This window comes from Rhipicephalus sanguineus, chromosome 8, assembly GCF_013339695.2.
Source record: "Rhipicephalus sanguineus isolate Rsan-2018 chromosome 8, BIME_Rsan_1.4, whole genome shotgun sequence".
NCBI lineage: Eukaryota > Metazoa > Arthropoda > Arachnida > Ixodida > Ixodidae > Rhipicephalus > Rhipicephalus sanguineus.
Window position 1 is genome coordinate 29,212,493 of NC_051183.1, and position 6,792 is coordinate 29,219,284.

Here is a 6,792-nt window from a genome sequence, read left to right on the forward strand (position 1 = left end):
AGGTCGCAGAGCACCGTCTCATTCGCTTGCACGTGCGGAGGTCTGAATCGGCCATTGGTGCCGCGTAACCACACACATATTGCGACCGTTGCACAGGTAGCGCAACACCCGGATGCTTCCTATTGTGGCGTTGCTTGTATGGGAACGCCTGCTCGCGCTGTCACCAAGTGCACGGGAAAGTAGTTTATCATGCCGAAGCAGCAAGCGTGAGCGCTGTTTCACCCATTCCTGTAGCGTTCAACAAACTGACACACAGAAACGCGCGTGCGCCATTCATGCAATCGTGGGGGATGAGACAGTACGTGTCTACTCATGTCGATAGAGAAATCTATGGCGTAAGGGCACCCTGTATGTAGCTTTACAATCCCCTGAAATGTTGAAGTGAGGAGTTCAGCGACGCAGTCTGTACTTTCATTGAAGCGTTGTTTGGGATAGCGCACGCATGCAGAGATCCTTTTAGGCTAACACCTTCAAGAGCTAACATGGTTGCTTTGCACTTGATTCATGTGTGCATGTTTGCTTTAGTTTCGCCGTGCCAGCATTTGTTTGCTTCGGCGGAAGACCTGGAATTAGAAGCGCGCTTGTTACCTGTGAGTAACGTTCGTAGCCAAAGATTAGCATGATGTTCTTGTTTTAACAAACATCTTGTATTCTCAGTGTGCGGTGGGTTCTCTTAGAACGTGCATACTGTTATGCTAATAAATATACTTGAGCAGACTGCATGCGGATGACAGATTCCTATATTATGAACGGGAATAAGTTTTCACTGTTCAGGAATAAGTTTTCACTGTTCGGCACCATATTTCTTCAAAAGAAAAACACTCGCTCGCTTTGCTCGCCTTTACGGAAATTCTTTCGTTGAGAAAGTCATGGCAACGGCACGAGTGAAACTTATTTCAGAAATATTTAGTCATACAAAAGTGTTAGAATGGGATTAGCAAGCGCCGAAACGAAGCAACCGAGAAATTGAATGTTTGTAACTAGATATCCTTGTAAAGTTAATCAAGGAAATCCTTGAATTTTTCGGCTATAAACATAAAACGAAAGCTCCAAATACCTTCTTCACAAGAGTGTGGCATGATATGAGGCGGATGCTGCTGTGATAACGTGCGAAACTACGCAGTATTGCCGAACGGCCGCGCCTTTTTCAACGTTTTTAACCCTTCTAAATGAGCCTGTATGTTTCAGTGCGATCTGATCAAGTACCATGGATATCCCTGCGAGATCACGCATGCGACCACTGAGGACGGCTATATACTAGAGGTGTACAGGATTGCGCACGGAATACAGGGCAATAAGTCGGGTACTGGAAAGAAAAACGGACAATCACAACGGCGCCCTCCCGTGCTCCTGGTACCTTCCTTGTTGGCTGGCGTTGATGTGTACTTCTTGAACTTACCAAGCCAAAGTCCCGGTGAGTAACACTGTCTGTACGTACGTGTGCGCTACTGACATTCCTTGCGTTTCTTTCCTTTCTCGGACATTTGAACATGTTTCATCTCATAATGTAACAAGGGGCAAGAAATTCCTAAAACATGCGCAGGCCTTCACGAGGAGGCAAGCTCAGACTTGACGTCCTCCCTAATCATCCAAAGGTGACGCCAAGTCAGCCCCACATATTTACTAAGCAAGGCCTGTTGAGTCGTTCTTAAAAGTACAGGGTTATGGCCGCCCAAGTTTTTTCACGAAAATGGCGGCCGAGGACCTCTGATGTTGCATTCCAAGAGCTGTTCCCTTCGCATCTTTACCTCCACAAAGCCTAGGACCTGAGGCAGGTCGTTGTGGTAATCACGTCATCGCTTCATTTTCATTTTTGCTGCGATGATGATGTTGCGTATGACCGGGTTAGCCTTCTGCAGCGCGGAGAAGGTAGCGATGGTCCAAGGCCTGCAAAAGGGTGGTCTCGGTCATCAGACATTTGAAGACATCGTTTTTGCCGGAGCGCGTACGAGACAATCGTGTGGGGAGTACAGCAACTGCAGCCTGCCTTTCGGGACACGGGACTGATCCATTTGTGCATCCATAGAAAGGACGCGTCCGTTACTGAAAGCTGTTGTACTGTGAAAGCTTGTTTGCTTTCAGACTTTACCAATTAGGCGCGGGGGGTATGTGCTGTTGTGAAACTTGGCTCTCTCTATCGGAGAGCCCTGCCTACAAGTAGAACATTACTGTGTCAGAACATCACTGTACCCGAGCAGCACATTACTACAAGTGCCATGCGTTCCAGACATCAAATGTTTGGAACGCATGGCACTTGTAGTAATGTCCAAACATCAAATGTTTGAAACAAAACACTTCAGCAGCATTATATCGTTTTTTTTTTCGCAGGTTTCCTCTTCGCCGACAATGGTTTCGACGTGTGGGCCATGAGCGTGAGAGAAAACAAACCTTACGTACGCCACAAGACACTCTCTCAGGATGAACCCAAGTTCTGGCAGTTCAGGTAATCTGGGTGTCTTGGTTTCTCGTCGCTTACGTTGTGTTTTCCATCGATCATTGTCTGTTCTAGAGGTTGATTCAAGTCACAGAGATAGAAGGCCTAGTCGTGCTCGGAAACGTGTGTCTTCAGGAAAAAAAATCGCGAAGTTTGCACTAAGTAACGCAAAGCCTAGCACAGCGAAGCACGGGCCCGTCGCCGCTCGTACTCCCCGTCGACCGGCGCGTCTAGCTTCGAGATGCGCCGCTTCCTTCTCGGGAGTACGCGCTTTCTTGGGACGCCCTGTGGCTGTCTCGGTGAGATCGGGCGCAGACAGGCTATGCACTGTAGAACGGAGATTGCACGCAATGTCTCCGTCGGAGGGCGTGGCTTACCTACCGCGCATGCGCATCTTGGCCAGGTGGTGCGTTATCTGGTCGCGATGCTTGGTACCTCTTTCTTTCTTTCTTTCTTATTTCATCTATCTTTGCACCCATGGCTTTAAACTGTCATGGGACGCTATGCGCAGCGTCTCCATCAGTCGCTATGTTCGGCGGTCTCCATCGCAGAGCGCCTGCTGTGCTCGGCGGTTGCTAGGGGACGACGAGCCCAGTTTTTCGCAACATCACTGCCGTCTTTAGGGTTTGACAGCTTCCGCTGTTAAAAAAATGAACACTTCAGTTCTTCCACGTGTACATTCTATTATCAAACACGAACCGATAGTCGCAGAAACGTGTCGGAAATCACTCACGTCTCTACTCGCCATGATCAGTCAACGAAGATCAGCGAATCCACGTGCCTTGAAGACTGTTTTGCTGAGCCCTTCCTTCTAAAAACTGCAAGACACTGGTAATCGTTGCCGGAAGAATGTGTCGACAACAACTATTTTCATTCCCGACTGCGTTCGTGATCATGTAATATTGTCATAATTTCGTTTGAACTTTCTCTTGCCCTTGATAGTTTGCACTTATTTATTTTATGTTGCTCTGAACATTGCTTTACGTATTTTATGCTTAATACTGTTAAAAATTGAACACATCGCTCTGAAACTCTGACTACCCCCTGGATACCGAGGTATTTACTGCTGTAGAAGTCGGGAGGCCACATACAAATCACAAATCTCACGATACCAGTTCTTTATTTCTGTTTCAATATATTGCCGAGCACGCGACACAGCTGTTGCGTATTAGCGGCGAGGTTGGGGTGGACTGAACATTTAGCGTAGTATTGTTCAAGGCTGCCATAAATATACTCGTTACCCTTTGACACGCTGTGTACACAATTGCGTACACCCCTTGTTTTTTGCTCTTTGTATCAACTAGGGGCTAGGAAAGAACGGGATATATAGAGCCCCTGCACAATAAATTCGCCTTCATTTAACTTCATTTTGCAGTGTACTGTTGCATATGATCACTTTGCTGAAGGCACTACCACGTTAGACCAGTCGTTCGACGTGCCACTTCCTAAGAGCCATGTGAAAAGTATAATTTTTCTTTGCTCAGTATGGATAAAGCCAAAAATGAACTAGCACTATATTTCTAGCCTCAGATTTCATTCTATTTATGCCAAGACAGAGCATCAATGACTTCAGGATAAATAAATACATAATTAGAACTTAATTAGTATTAGCTACTATAACACACATAAATTAACATATAATGATAATATTTTTTGTTGCAATAGACTATTGTGTGTCTTGAAATATTGTTGTATCGGTTTGACAAATTTACAGGCAGGCAGTTCTTCACAGGTGGCGTCTGAAGAGGTTAAAAAATAGGAGTTGGTGCGTATTTTTCTCTCACAGCGCTAATCGTCTTCTATATTGCCACGGAGCCTGACAGCTTCCCCTTGCGAATGGCGTACGCGCTTTCAGCCTGCCATAGGAATTCTTGGCAGGAAAGTGGCGAGGGCCGAATTTCCAAGAAGTAGTAGTAATTGCTGGAGTTTTACGTGTGAAAACCCCGACGTCAACTATGATCGCGGCATGCCCTAATGAAGGACTATAGAAATTTCGGCCACCTCTTCTTCTTTAGCATGAAACTAAATAGAATTACACGGGCATCTTGCATTGCGCCTCCGTCGAAATGGTACCGCTGCGGTCAGGATCGAAGCCGCTTCTTTCGGGTGCTGCAGCGTTTTCAATAAAGTAAGCACAAGCAAGCCAGATGATGATTATCGTTGTGGGACCGAAATACACCTTAATTAAGCTGTCTTCCTTGACGGTATAGGCACGGATAACCTTGGAATAGCATCACACCAAAGAATGTATCCGCCAAACCAGCAAAGATTAAACCCCTTGGTCAGCTAACTTGAGGAAAGGCAAAAAGAACACTCACAGTGCGAATACAGCGGGGACAGGGGTTGTCGGTCGTCGGAAAACTGATGCGCGTATCAAAATTGGCTGCTAAATATATGCGGTACATTCCAGTGTAATCGCTGGTGGACGCGTGCGTTATGGAATGCGCTCCACTCTTCGCGATGCGCACGTGTTCTGGTTATAACAATTGAAAACATTTGGGAATGTTGCTTTATATACACGCGGGCGGCCTTCGCAAAGCTATAGCACGTATAACTGTTTTAATCGGTGAAACCGATTGCAATAGCGGTTTCCAACAGCATTAGAAAAAGAAACAAAGACAAGTGCACGTGTCAACGGTGTGACAGTCAAAACTAGACGCAAGTGGGAGATGAAGGCATGAAGAAAAAAAAATAAGACGACTTTGCACTAGGGGTGCCAAGCCTGAAGGAACTGCGGAGATGAGCAGCCTTCTTTGTTTCTCTTCGGTTTGCTCTTTCTTTCCTCCTCTCTGTCTTACTCGTTCTCTTTTCCTGTCTTTTTTATGTTTTTTTCCTCTTTATTTCTATTTGTTTCTATTTTCTTTCTATTTTTTTCATTCTCTTTCTCTCTCTTTCTATTTCTCGCTTGCTTCCTCTTTTTGAATTGCGCAGTAACGTACGCGGAAGTTGTGCAACTATACGCAGTAACATGTAAAGAGAAAACGCCTACTGGTCGAGATGGTTGATTCCCCTCGTACGAGCAGCAAACAAACAATATCTCGCTCGTACACTGAGTCGCGCATGTTAACAAGGGATATAAGCAGTGACAACAGCGGTACGACCGACACCGAAAATTTAATGTCTTAGGAAACTTTCACAGCAGCTTCTCCTGCGGGAGGCAGTGGCTAAACGCCCATAACCGCATCCCGCCAGTCCAGGGAAGAAGATTGAGTGGTGGAGATTACGCCTGCTGGCGTCTTTCTTTCTTTCTTTCTTTCTTTCTTTCTTTCTTTCTTTCTTTCTTTCTTTCTTTCTTTCTTTCTTTCTTTCTTTCTTTCTTTCTTTCTTTCTTTCTTTCCTTCTTTCTTTCTTTCTTTCTTTCTTTCTTTTTTTTCTTTCTTTCTTTCTTTCGTTGCTTCGTTCTTTATTTATTTATTTATTTTGATTTACATATGAAGCCCGTTTGAGCTCGTACAAAGGTTGTGCCGCATGAGTCTTGCATGTGGTTTTGCCTGCGTTTATATCATCATCAAGGCTCTCGAAGAACACAAGGAAGAAGACTTCACTTTAGCTCGAGCGCGCGCTCAGATGGCTATGCTATTGTGGTTTTGCCTGAGTTACGCCAAGCTACGACGAGAGCATAGAATCACAGCCTACAACAGCCCGGTCCCCTAAAAGTGCTCCGCACTTAAAAATTCACCGACCATTACGATACTTCCTAGTGCGAATTCTGAGCGCAGCTGTTTAGGTGTGTTGATTTTGCAATAAGTTGAGACAAACGATATGATAGAGACACGTATGTATGTACAGTTGCATACCACGCCGTGACTAGCGTGACTGGTGCGGACAATTTCGCGCAGCCCACTTCACATCGATCATTGCAGACGGAGGGTAGCGTGACTGCATTGCTAACCGAGAGACCGCGGAAGGCAGCGCGTGGGCGCTGCCTTCCGCGGGGGACGCCCTCACCTCATACCTTAGTGGTGACGTCATCAGCGACTGCACGACGGCGCGCACTACTGTGGCACCATAGATGGCCGCCGCGGAACCTTTCGTCTCGCCACTGTCGTTCCCTCTTCCTCGCGCTCTCCTCGCTATCGCTGTCTTTCATCCTCCGAGGCGCTCTACGTTAGCTCTCTTTCGTCCTCGTTCGCTCTGCCGGTTACGACGACGCCGACGCCGCTCAACGCAGGAAGGGGTGCATAAGAGCTGCGCTGTAAAAGAACGAATGCATGTTTCATGTTGGGGCAACGCCAACTGTGTTTGAAGTTTTGGCTATCCGCAGTTGTAGCAATCTAACATTCGTAACACATTGCCACATAAACTGCCAGTGCTCGAGTGCTACGCACATCACTCTGTGCATTGCAGGCGTCGCGAAC